The sequence below is a fragment of the Mustela erminea genome, chromosome 12, assembly GCF_009829155.1.
Source record: "Mustela erminea isolate mMusErm1 chromosome 12, mMusErm1.Pri, whole genome shotgun sequence".
Taxonomy (NCBI): Eukaryota; Metazoa; Chordata; class Mammalia; order Carnivora; family Mustelidae; genus Mustela; species Mustela erminea.
Genome location: NC_045625.1, coordinates 54,680,846 through 54,694,520, shown reverse-complemented (window position 1 = coordinate 54,694,520; position 13,675 = coordinate 54,680,846). Strand labels below are relative to the sequence as shown.

The 13,675-nt window shown below is 40.6% G+C and overlaps 1 pseudogene; it reads right to left on the bottom strand.

Moving 5' to 3' along the window:
- Window positions 1-10,976: 10,976 nt before the first annotated feature.
- Window positions 10,977-13,329, bottom strand: LOC116569984 (annotated as a pseudogene).
- Between the last annotated feature and the right edge of the window lie 346 nt (window positions 13,330-13,675).

Here is a 13,675-nt window from a genome sequence, read left to right as displayed (position 1 = left end):
CTCTGCTGAAGTAACGGCCCGGCGAGGAGCTTCGGGATAAACGCACACACTCACGCACGACCGAGAAACTTAATCCCGCCCGGCCGGCGGCGGCCCGACGCCAGCCTCGCGCTCCGCCGCGCCCCCTCCCCCCGCGCGCGCCGCACTTGCGCCGACCGGGGCTGCCAGCGAGGAGGTGGCGGCGGCGGGGCCGGGGCTGCCGGGGCTGCGTGACGCCTGCGGCCGGCGGGGCGGCGGGCGCGCTTCGGCCAATCAGGGGGCGCGGCCCAGCTGGCGGGTCTTGGGTTTTAAACTAGCTCCGCGGTGGCTGGGCCTAGGGTGCGAGCCTTGGGTCCTGTGAGGTAGCCTGGGGGAATACAGAGCGCCCCGTTAAATGGGAAAGTCCAACAACAAGGAATAATTATTTTGGCCAACTATGGCCCGTGCAGCTTGGGACATACTTATGCTGAAGAATTCTTCATTGTTTATCTGAAATTCGAATTTAACCTGGGCCGGGGGGGGGGGGGGGGGTGCGCGTGCGGGCTGTATTTTTCCTTTCTAAATCTGACAACCTGTGGGAACTGGTAGCCTCTATTTCTAGTTTTGAGGACTTTTTTTTTTTTTTTTTTTTTTTTCCCCAGTATGTGGACTGCCTTGTAGATACCTTCTGTACTGGTAGCTTATTTGTGGTATGGGATGGTGATGAGAAGCATCAACTTTAATGAGTGGGCATGGGGAGTGGGGCCTTAGTAATCTCACATTCTAAGTAACTTTTAGAACATTAGTGTGCTTAGACATAGCCGATTAGAAGACAGCAATAAACATGAAAGAAGGGTTAAAAATTGCATAGTGCCAGAGAAGTATATTCATTTCTGTTCTGTGCAATTTAGAATTGTGTTTCTGATACCCTCAGTTCCTGAGTCCCAGAAATCTTTTTCTACGGAAGAAAATAGTTTCCTCTTGCAATACATACATCTAATATTAGAGTATATACATCAAAGGATACTCGGAAATCCAACTTAAAATATTTAAAAGAATTTCTTTTACTATCGTGAATTAAAAGTTCTGATTTCTTTGGCAGACTTGTAAAATTTTTTGTCTACTAAAAAAAAAGTGTATTTCTCCAATATTCAACAAATATTTCAGGGGAAATACAGTTTTTTAAAATATACAAGGCTCCAGAGGGAAGCTAATTCGAGCTGTTAAATGGACATTTTCAGAAAGCTTCAAAATAGATCAGTTGCCTGCAAATGACTGGGAGTGAATGAGCTAAAGAGCCCTGGTTGGAGAGAGTGTCCTCCGCCCAAGACCCATTGTGCTTTCTCAAACACAGACATCCGTGTAATTTTGCCTACTGGGGAAATAAAAGCACTGACTAGATTTCTTTAGCATCTGGGGATATTCATCTCCTCTGGGTCTTTTGAAAATGAAAGTGAAGTTAGGATGAGGGGAAAACTCATCCCTTGTGTCTTCAACACATCTCTGCCTTGTGTAACCTTTCAATCAGCACTCTCAGATCTCCCCATTAAGAGAGAGACAGAGGAAGGCAGGGAGGCAATAACATTACTCCCCAGCCCATCTCTCCCCAGTTACATTTTCTCCTCTTTCCTTCTTAGTTAAATTTCTTGACATCGGCCACTTGTATCCGGTTTCCTGCCCTTGTCATTGCACTGAAAGGCTTTTGCTAGGCACCAATGATCTCCTTAACTAAACCCAGGGGATATGTTTCTCTCCATATATTCTCTGTCCTCTGGAGAGAATTCTGCATTCATACTATTGAACACTCTATTGAAGTGTTGCCCTCCCACACCCCATAATTCCATAAAATCACTCTCTCAGTTTTGCTCCTTCCTCTTAGGGAGCGGCCAGTGTGTGGGTTCTGAAACTTACAACAAATTGGGGCTCTGCTTTAAGAAAAGAAAAAGATATTTCTTTTGAAAACTTTTTGTAAATATGTGACCATATAAACACATTGCTACGACTCCTCCCAGGCAAGAGAAAGACTGAGAATCTTTTTTTTTTTTTTTAAAGTTGTATTTATTTAAGTAATTGCTACACCCCACCTGGGGCTCAAACTCACAACCCTGAGATCAAGAGCCACAGGCTTTCCAACTGAGCCAGCCCCAGAGGAATACCCTGAATCTTAAGGTTCACTAGCTTCAAGGCAGATCTGCCTCTGACATCAGGCCTCTCTTCAATCTCCTTTGCCAACTGTCCTCCTCTCATCTTTAAATGCTAGAGTTCCTTGAGTAAGGTCCATGGCAGGGCCATTCACTGAGACACAGAACTGTGAAAGATGAGCACCGCTGAGCAGAAATATCATGGTTCCATTTTGGATAATTTAAGTTTGAGTCAGGCAAGCAAGGAAGTCAAATAAGCACTCAGATATATAGAGAAATCTAGGTTGAAGATAGAATTGATGTGGTTTCAGCCAAAAATTCTTGAGACGTCGCTGGTGCAAAATGGTGGCTTATTAAAGCACAGGGACTGGACCTGTGGGCAGAAGGACCTGCTGCTCTGGGGTTGTGAAGGGGTGGCTGATTATATATGATGGGGTTGGAGGAGTAAGGAAAAAGGAGGTTTCAAAAGAACTTTCTTTCTTTTTTAAAGATTTTATTTCTTTGAAGAGAGATTGAGATTACAAGTAGGCAGAGCAGTAGGCAGAGAGAGAGGGGGAAGCAGACTCCCCACTGAGCAGAGAGCCCAATGCAGGGATGGATCCCAGGACCCTGACACCATGACCAGAGCTGAAGGCAGAGGCTTAACCCACTGAGCCACCCAGGTGCCCCTCAAAAGAATTTTCATATGCTAAAGATACTTGCTAGATACCACAGGCCTTGCCATTGTCAAGTTAAGTTTGTGTGTCCCCTCTAGTAAGGCATTAACATTAAGATGGTTGGGAGATTCCTTGAAGAATGTCACACATGTCCCACCCAGGAGTGGGGGTGGGGAAGGTTGCTGGGTGTCTGCTTATGCTTTGTCTTCAGCCAACCTTCTATTCCCCCATCAGAATTTTAGGAATCTTTGCCCAATCCATGATTAGCAGGAGGGGAAAATCAACTTACATAAGCAGGGCCAATAACTGAGATTACTCCGTGATTCCCACAAATTAGTATAAAAACATTATACTACATTCTCATTTTATCCTATGCTATGGCTTCACAGTATTTATCCTACCTTATAATTAGATATTTAGTTTTATAATGACTTATGCAGTGGCTCTCTGCCCCTCTTAGACCACAAACTCCAGGAGAGCAGGGACCAAGACAGTCTCATCCTCGGGGCCTAGCAAAAGTTTTTGTAACTAGTTAGTCTTCAAATGGAATGGGATAAATATATGACTGCAAGAAGGAACAGTTCACCAATAGAACGTTTGTGTTCTTGCCATAGACTCATCTCAAAGCATCCCATTTTGAGAGGATTCTCTTGCTGCTTAGAAATTCCAAAGGATTCCTCTTTGAATAGCAAAGCATTTCCTTTTGTCATCTTCCAAATCTGGTCATTCTCAATTGCAAAGGAAGTGCATGCATGAAATGCTAGCTGGTAGGAAAACACAGAACAATCCATAAGTAGGTACTACAGGTGTTCTGAGGGTCTTAAAAGGTAAAATGACGTCTGTTCCATTGAATTACAGGGGAAAAGCCTCTAAGACTGAATGAGAGGAAAGTCTAAGGAATTTAAGTCTCTGATTTAATAGAATATATAAATGAGATTAATACAAAGGATTCTACCTTGTTTAAAAAGACACTATTGCTCTGATCTCATTGAGCAAAGCAAATCCTACATGCCCACTTTATTTTTTTTTTAAGATTTTATTTATTTATTTATTTGACAGAGAGAAAGAGCACAAGCAAGGGGAGCAGCAGGCAAAGGGAGAAGCAGGCTCCCCGCTGAGCAGGGAGCACAAGGCTCTGCTCCATGCAGGGCTCCAGGCAGGGCTTGATGTGGTACTTATCCCAGGACCCTGGAATCATGACCTGAGCCAAGGCAGAGGCTTAACTGACTAAGCCACCCAGGTGCCCCCTACATGCCCACTTTAAACAGTAGTGTATCAATGGACAAAAAGGCATCTTGTTTAGATTAATTCTTTCACAAAATTATCTAGCACTTGGGGATGATTTCACCTGGGTGCTTCCCCTTTTGAAGTTAACCCTTATAGGTTATTGCTCTATTCTCTTCCTCATGTTCTAAGCCAGAGGGCCCAAGCTTTTCTGGAGGTAACGAGACAGTATGGTGTATTCCTCTGGTTTTTAAAAAAAAAAAAAAAAAAAGAAAGAAAGAAAGAAAGAAAAATTCAAGAGGTTTAAGTAAAATCTTACAAAGAAAGCTAAAATGGAAAGATAAAATAGAGCTGATATTTTCTATGGGGTGGGTTGAAACTCACTCCAAAACCACAGATTAAGAATTCTTTCTAGTTCATGTTGGTCATGGTCTCTGGGATCTGAAGATGAAGGAATTAGCAACATTGTGTATACTCCAGCCCTATCTTCAGTGAGGCATTCTCTACAGAAATTTGTTTTTCTCAATTCTGAGTAACGTTCGGATCATGTTTGTAAGGAAAAAGATTTGGGGGACTTCCAGGATTGGTTTAAACTATTTTGTGTTATAATTCAACAAGTTCAAACATAAATACATAATATTATTTTCCATTTGTTGTTCCTCTGTAACTCTAAAACTGGTGAGAGGCCCAAGTTCTCTGCTCAAAACCTTTAATGTCTGCTAGAAAGATAGATCGTGGAAATTCAGTTTTTGATCCACGAGGATACAGAGGCAGGACTCTTAGTTGCCTTTGAAGCACACAATCTCTGTTCTACCTTCCTAACAGTGGAGAGCCTTGGTGTGGAAGAGAGGCAGTCCCATACTGGTAGGTGCACCAGCAAGGCGCCAGGGTCAAAGCTTCATATAAACCGAATCCTTTCCCAAGGACTAAGTGATGCTGGGGGAATTCTAATTGTGGGACAATGGACTATTTCCAGACCTTAAGTAGATCCGACTCTTGTTAATGTTTCATTTAAGTGCCATGTAGGTAGCATGCTTGCCTCTTCCCCTGCCTAAGGGTTATCAGCTATATAACAAATACCCATTTCTAATTTATTACAGTTTGCAGAATGATTTTTACCCTCTGTCTACTGGCTGACTGATTTTACAGTTTCAACTGGCCTCTAGTTTCTCAGATAAAAGAGAATACTTTTTTTTTCCCAGTCTGTTTAATGTTAGAAAAAATAGACCATTTTAAACAATCTTTTAACTTTTTTTTTTACCACTGAAAACAGACAAGATTGAAAGAAGAGAATATGAAGAAGTAAAGAATGTTAGGATAATGAATGTATATGTGTCTAGGAGAGAAAGCCATTAGGAGGAGGGAATGGCTAAGAAAGAATCCCAGGCATGAGAAAAACGCAAAATTATGTCTATTTTGAGAACATGTAGAATAATCTGTCTCTCTTCATGTAACAACTGTTTATAGAAGAATGAGGCAGTGAAACCTACAGTGTGTCCAATTGGATCTCATCTCTCTAAGGAAGAAAGGAAGGTCATTGGGAGGTCATGACCATCTGACCTTGAGTTAATTTGCTTTTATACTCCCAGAATTCTGGTGCACTGAGGAAATCCTGGGTAAAAACTTAGGGACTAAGTTATTTTTTGGGTGGAATCCATCCAAACCCTGTTCTAGAATCTCTGACTCAAGTTCATGTAAGCTAGAATAACATTTTGGAATCTCTTTCCTACAAAATATGACATGTAAGTCAGTTGTCCAAATAAAGGTCAAGAAAAATAACCAATTGACAATAATGAGAAAATTTCTTCAAGGTGTCTCTATGTTCTATAAGAATAGAGAAAAGAAACTGAGTTTTTGAGATGACCATTGTGTTGTTGGATCACATTTTACCTGAAGCCCACCCATCTCTTGAATTTCCAGTTAGATAAGCTAATAAATCGCCTTTAGTTCTTAAAGTAATTTGAATTAGGTTTTCTGCTATTTGCAACTAAATCATTTAAACTGATGAAATAGACATATTCAGCCATTCACGGTGAGCTAGGCAGGTACTTTCAAGTGTCAAGGAACACAATGAAATTACCTCACTTGGAGGGAGTTTGTTAAAGAATAGCTAGGATTATTGGGAAGTCGAGAGTCTCCATAGATGAGACAGATGGAAAAGTGTGACATCTCTCTGGGTATACCACAAGCACACACAGAGAGAAACAGAAGGTCAATTCAGAGGTCAGATCTTAAGACCAGGTTTCTTAAAGATTTTGCACTTTTATCATAATGATGATTCAGCAAAGCCCAGTTTCTGTTTACCTTGTTTTCCTTCTGTCTCTAACAATAATTGTTTAAATTGGTTCCTAGAGAATCTCGTGATCCTTCATATTCTGGTTTATTTAACAAACAAGGCAGTGAACAGCTCTGTGTTCTATACACAGAGGAAGGTTAGTTAATTTACGGGCTTCACTTTTAAGGGAGCAGCATTATATTCAGGAGCCCCTAAATTCCAGAAAAAGAAGTCCTTGCTCAGAAACATTGAATGTATTTAAAGAGGGTATTTTTAGGGTGTTTGAGAAATAGACTCCTAGTCACCAGGAGTTCTTTATGGAAATTGCCTGTGTGTGTGTGTGTGTGTGTGTGTGTGTGTGTGTGTCTGTCTATGTGTGTGTGTATGGTAGTGGTCATGGTGGTGATGTCAGGCTGTTTTAATCCCCGTGTTTTGTACCTGAAACTTTGTTTTTACTTTTCCTTATACCTGATATTTCAAAGTTCCCAGCTTCCCTTTAGTTTTAGTAAATGGTTTAGTCCCCTCCATTGTTGTAATATTTTAGGCCCTAAGGCAGTGCTTCTTGGACTATCTGTGAAGAGTGAGGTTTTTTGGTTTTTGCTTTTAATTTCCAAAGTATCACTGATCAAGGCACTTAAAATTAATTACTAATGATTATATGCCTGAATGTTGGGTCAGTGTTATTGTAATAAAGATTTTTTTAAAAATTTTTTAATTTCTTTGTGGACCAGGCTGTCCACAAAGCAATTCTCCAGGACCTTGTTATTCCAACTATGGTCAATAAACTAGAGACATCTTCATCACTTTGGAGCTGGTGAGAAATGCAGAATCTCAGGCATCACCCCAGACTACTAAATCAGAATCTTTATTTTAACTTGGTGTCGAGGTGATTTATATACACGTTAAAGATCTTAGGGAATTTCTAGTCTTTCATCTGTTTTTTGTCTTCCAGGAATGTTCTGCTATATCTTTACCTAAAAAGCCTTTTTTTTTCCCCCTCTTTCTTCTTTTTTTAGTGCTTTAGACTGCTGGCATCTTTCCTCACTCATGTCACTGATCAAATGTCCACCGCTGGAGAAGGCTTTTCAGGCTCTCCAGAATGATTCTTTACCCCTTCATTCCACCCCCCACCCCCGACATACTCAGCCCAGCTAGAATGTAAGCTTAATAAAAGCAGAGATCTGTCTCATTCCCTGTCCTTTATCCAGGGCTAGTTCAGTGTCTGTTTGTGGGTACAACCACGTGCTGCCTACACTTTTTGACTCTGCTTACTTCTGGCTCCTATGACCTCATGTCTTGTGTTTATCACTTTCTCTGTTTATCATCTTTCTCTCTTGTAAAATAAAAAGGATGCTGACTTATATAACTAGAAAGTTCCAGAGTAAACGCAGTGGTCAGGCGCAGTTCCCTTACAGCTCTGGCCCTTTCTCTCCAATTCTTTCAGCTTTTCATCCAGTCTGATGGCTGGATGTCCACCACAGTCCCAGCTCCCGCGTTCCCATGGAGTGCTCCCCAGAGACCGTGCACTACAGCTGCTCTCTTTCACAGTAAAAAAAGATGCCCCCCAAACCTCCAGCAACAGAAGCCAAAAGAACAATCAGGGACACTGAACCCGTCTTTCTGTAAAATGTTGACATTTTATTCATCGTGAACATTAACTCTTAAGAAAATATTGCATTAAAATATGATTTATGCTAATTGCTAGCTGTTGTTGTTTGATGTTCTCTGTCTTAAAAACCAACTGCCACACTCACCTTACTTGCATCTCCCTAGATGCTGCCCTGCAATTAAAGGACCTCTGCTTCTGTCTCTTTGTCTCTGTCTCTTTCTTAATATGATATCTGCATGTGATCTCTCCACATGATGGTTTCAATATGGCTGACCTTTTCACATGGTAGCCAGAGGCTTCCAGAGTAGGTGCCCAAGAGAAGCCAGCTCCCAGAGTAGATGCCCAAGAGAAGCCAGAGTAGGTACCCTAGGGAAACTGTTTCTTACCTGATTTATCCTTGAGAGTCAACTAGGGCAACTTCTGCCATATTTCATTCACTGTAGCAGTCACGAGGAGAGGAGGCACAGACTCTCTCTCGGTAGGAACGTCTAAGAATTTGCATAAGGGTATTCTGGGTGGCTCCCAGTTGACTGAGCGGCTGGCTCTTGATTTTGGCTTAGATCATAATCTCAGGATCATGGGATCAAGCCCCACCATGGGCTCTGCTTACGGATCCTCTGTCTCCTCTCCCTTTGCCCCTCCCCAGCTTGTGCTCTCTCTCTCTCTCTCTTAAATAAATAAATCTTTAAAAAAAAATCTGTGGATATATTTTTAAGCCACCATGGATCCCACTGCTTTTATAGGCATTTTTTGGACAATAGTGAATAGCCCTTATTTTTTTAGTGTTAAAAACTCTTATTCCAATGAAATTTTTAAAAATTCATCTTCCTTTCAATTTCAAGTGTCTCCTCTTTGCCCCCAAGTTTAATTGGATATTGGTTTCATTCACTCTCTCCTCTCCATTCACTCACTCATTGCTATTTTTGGCCCATCTAAGCTTAGAACAAGAAGTTGGGGATAAGATGAAAAGGAACAAAATCATCCTTTTACTTGGCTAAATGTTGAAAAGATTCAGGTGTTTTGTTGTTTTTGTTTTGTTTTGTTTTGTTTTGTTTGTTTTTGCTTTTTTAATCTTCAGGGACAGATTACCAAAAGCCAACTCCCTCTTTTAAGGGGTGATTTAGTGAATTATTTCACTAAATAATTAGGAGAGGGAGGTGACCCCTCCCCCACTCTGGCTCCTTGGCCCTCTGTCCATTATGGGGATGATGTACATTCTTGTGACCTTGTAATACTCTCCTTCAGCTCCTGCTTTCCTGATACACCCTCACACAGCCTCTTTCTGCTAGGGTCCACTTATCCAAGCAGGCAGTTCTTTTAAGGTATTTTTTTTTTTTTTTTTCAAAATGGCACCAGATTCACTACATCCAAGTTGTCTTTATGGGTTTCAGAGAAACTTAGCAACTCAGTTGCACCAACTCTGCATATTAGTCTTGGCCTTGCCATCAAGGCAATTCTAGATAACCTTTTATATCCAGACTTTTCTAGGGAAGAGTCCAACAGTGTTCTCTATGTTCCCCAAACTCCAGATGAGCCAGAACAAGTTCCTCTTATGATGTTCTTACTATGGTCTATTTTTTTTTTTTAGTTTAATAAACATTATTCCTTAAATAAATGAGAGTTAAACAACCTCTACACACAAAATATATATGTGGTTTAGAATCTCTTTTGAGTGGAAAAGGAATTTAGATCTCAAGAGGTTTTGAGCCTTTTTCTAGAAATCATTTAACTAAGCTTAAGGCCCCTAAAAATATGTAAAAACTGGCTCAAGGAAACCAGCAATTGGATTTTGAAATCAAACCATGGATTAAGTTAGCAAACTTAAAATTGGGGCAATTCCTCTCCCATAGTTCCTACACACCCAAATTCACCCTAGAAAACAAAACCCTCATCTACTGGAAGACAAAATGGACACAGAATAGTGGTATACTTAACATCAAGGTGGGCCCAATTGATGGACTGGCAAAGATTTTGAGGTGTTTGAGTTAAGGATGAGAAAAGTGACTGGGGATAACACATGTAAGGATTAGATTGAAAACTATAGACTTGTAATGACACCAACTACATGACTTTTCTCAGTAGCCTATGGGAATGTTTAAGTGGGTTGACCCAAGATGATTTAGGACTTGGAATGAGCAATGAGGTACTTTTAAAGCCAACCCATTTTTTTCTCCTGAGGTGGCTAGTGGATTCATAATGGTCACAAAGACCATGGATAAAATATTTAAGTTTCTAATCAAAGCCAACTTTAATTTTTCATCCTCACATTTGAAAGGTTATCTGAGGGCCACCAGTTTCCCAATTCTAGCACTAATTACTAGCTTATGTATCTTAGTCTTCTCATTTACCTAATGTTCAATTTCCATCAGTTTTCATAGAGACCATTAACTAACCACTTTACAGGAAATTCAGGATTCTACAGATCCTGTGGAGTCGTGGGATACAACCAGGAGACTCCACATTTTACGTTAATTTCAACAGTACTGTGGAGACCAAGCCAATTTTGCTTTGATTAAGAAGGATGTATTTTCCTTTTTAAGAGAACCCTCCTGTAACAGGTAGTTTTATTCAATTCTCTTAAAAAATTGGTGGGATTCTTTTTAAGTATTCTTTCCAAAGCAACAGTTACACAGTTGGAATATTGGATTCAATATAAAAATGTGGTTCCTGGTTAATGCAGTTTACGTATGATCATGATTAAACATTAGGATAGTCTTCACATTTCCAAGCAAGATCCAGTTTAAAAATCTTCTTCTTTCCAAACCCCTAATAACAGCCATTTGAGAGTAAACCAGAGCATTACATCACTCCAATAAGCTGTAGGTTTCATTACATGCACCAACAAATCTACATGGCTAGCTTATGCATTCCACTTTTACAGAATTTATTTTATACCTATTATACCAAACAGTTTTTAAACACGGACATACAAACTCCCTAATAAGATAAAGCAAAGACAAAAGTGTTTATCTTATTAGAAACAAGATACATCATCACTTACAGTCTTCAAACATTATTGCACTTTAACTTTCATAATTTGACAATGCATTCATGGAACAATCTGCAGACAACTAAATTTAACAGACAAATTAAAGTACACTTTAAAGCAGACATGACTGTCCTGAATTGTTTATTAGGTAAGAATTTTACAAACATTACTTTGATTAGCGGTAACGGTGGAGCTGGAGAGTATTGCGTCTTCTCCACGCTGCTGGGCAAGAACCACCAACAGTGTGGTGGAACTCGTGACCCTTTCCAAGGCCACGGCTCTTTCGGCCTGCAGGCGTCAGCCCTAGCATCTCCCTGCGCTTGTGGACTGGTCTGGTGATCCACTGGCTGTCAGGATTTCTTCTGATAGCTTTATGGAATGGATCAATGAGAATAACCTCAAAGAGTTTGTATGCGGAGTCTTCACCAACCCAGTAAGAATTCCAAGACTCTTAGAGCCCCACAGTGACGTCCAGCTCGCTCTCTCCAACAGACAACGCTTCGTGCAAACTTTAGCCGATTAACACCATGATGGACAGGCTTGCCGTAGGTAGCACCCTTAGGAACTGGGCGCTTGCGGCCACCACGACGCCCATGAATCCGATATATGACATAATCTTGCCTGGCCTTGTAGCCCAGCCTGCGCGCTTTATCCGGTGGGTTGGGTGGGGAGCCTTGTGGAGCGCAGAGAGCTGGCAGTACTGCCAGCAGCGCACGTAGAGAAGAAAGCACATTACCGTGGACTGCTTCTTCCTCCATAGTTACTGGATGTACTTGTAAGTGCCGATCTTGGCCTACCTTTGAGCTGATGGCTGCCGCCCGACAGAAAGGTCTTACGATGCTCTATTTTAATAGCTGCACCAGGTAAGACCCGAGTTTTACAGCTCAGCAGGCAGCCAGGCTGGGTGATGAAAGTACTTCCTCTCTATCAGTCAAATCAGACTTGGTGAGTGATTCTCTTGAAGTTCCCTTGAAGAAGCAAGATTCTGCCACTATGAGGGGCGGTAGAAAAACATAGTACGTTCTCCCAACTGTGCAGTTTTCTCCAAAGGAAGCCTCACTCTGAAGACAATGTTTGAAATTCTACTCTATTTTAATGTAGCCTGAAAGGGTGCCAGGATCCATGTTGTGTTTCTGAGTAAGCTCATGGGCATGTGTCTGTTTCTCTGTTTAGAATATGTGGAGCAAATATCCCTTGGGTCCTGAGATTTAGGACTTCATCAAAGCTTCAAGACAACAAGAAATGCCCCAACTGGTATCACTAACATTCTGTTAATTTTTTTTAACTTTTTTGTTTGTTTGTTTGTTTGTTTTGTTTTGTTTTAAAGTTAGCTCTGCATCCAGTGTGGGGCTTAAACTCAGACTCTGAGATCTAGAGATCATGCTCTACTTGACTGAGGACTGAGCCAGCCAGGCAGCCCAACACTTCTGGATTGTATATTAAAGTAACATATAATAGTGCCTGTTCCTGGATCGTGTCCCATCTGTCTCATTTCTTGCATTAATATCACATTGTTTTAATTGTTATTGCTTTGTAATATGTTGTAATAACTGGTGGCCCCTTACTACTTTTTTCTCAAAGTTCTCATAGCTTTTCTTAACTAATAGAAAAATTACTTAATTATATACTTCAATTTATGGAAATTAAGAACATTAGAAAATCCAAAGTTAATCCAAATGGAATTTGTAGTGTATTTTTACTACGGTTATTTTTATTTTTTTTTTTTTTTTACAGGTAGCAACATTTGCAGATTTATGGAATCTGTATTTTAGAGGCAAATACATCAGTAATAACAGTGGTGGCATTGAGATGTGTTTCTTTCCATGACATTCCATGCACTCACCATCAGTTAGCCAGAGGCCACCTATCAACCTACTTTATGATGAGGTGTTAAGTGAGTGATCAAGTTATATAAAGTGTAGGATGCAAATTATCCATGGGCTAAATAATTCACCTTCGAAAGGTCTTATATTTTTGCAAGAGAATTACATATTTAATGAACACAGAGATTATATCTTCTTTAAAAAAAATGCATGAAATTAACAAACATGGTGTATTCCTGGTAGCCTTAGTTAAGTAACCTGATTGCAAAATTGAAAAGAGGAAGATGGGAGGAGTCTCGGTGGCTCAGTTGGTTAAGTATTTACCTTAAGCTCAGGTCTTGATACCAGAGTCCCAGGATCAAGCCTGGCTTTGGGCACCCTGCTCAGCGGGGAATATGCTTCTCCCTCTGTCTCACCCCTGCACTTGTGCACACACCTATGCTCTCACCCCCTTCTTCCTCTACTCAAACCCAAATAGATAAATAAAATCTTAAAAAAGAAGAAGAAAAATGAGAAGGTGAAAAATTTGATAAGAGCACACTAACACATCAGCAATACACTTTCAGGGGAATATTTGAGTTTCTGTTTTGGAGGGCTCTGCCTCATCACAATAGTATCTGAATTTTGGCTCTTTATCTCTGTGATACACGCCATGGTCGTTATGAACTAGTTCAATTTATTGAGAAGCTCTAGTATACTCAAAAAGTATGGGTTTGTTTATGTGACAGCAGTTCAATTTTGAGGCTTTTCTCTTTTACCTTGTTGCAATTATATTCCAGGTTGCATAAATGATAATATGTGAAGACTGAGTTACATGAATAATATTTAGTATAATATTTATCATATATAGTGTAAGATAAAGTTTATCCAAACTTAAAGTTCTGAGGCAAGGAGGGGAAGCAGTGAGCCCACCATAAAGAGCTGACTACAGACATGGGGGTGGTATGTGCATCAGAACTGCTCAGGAACCCCATGACATATTTCCTAATACCTACACACG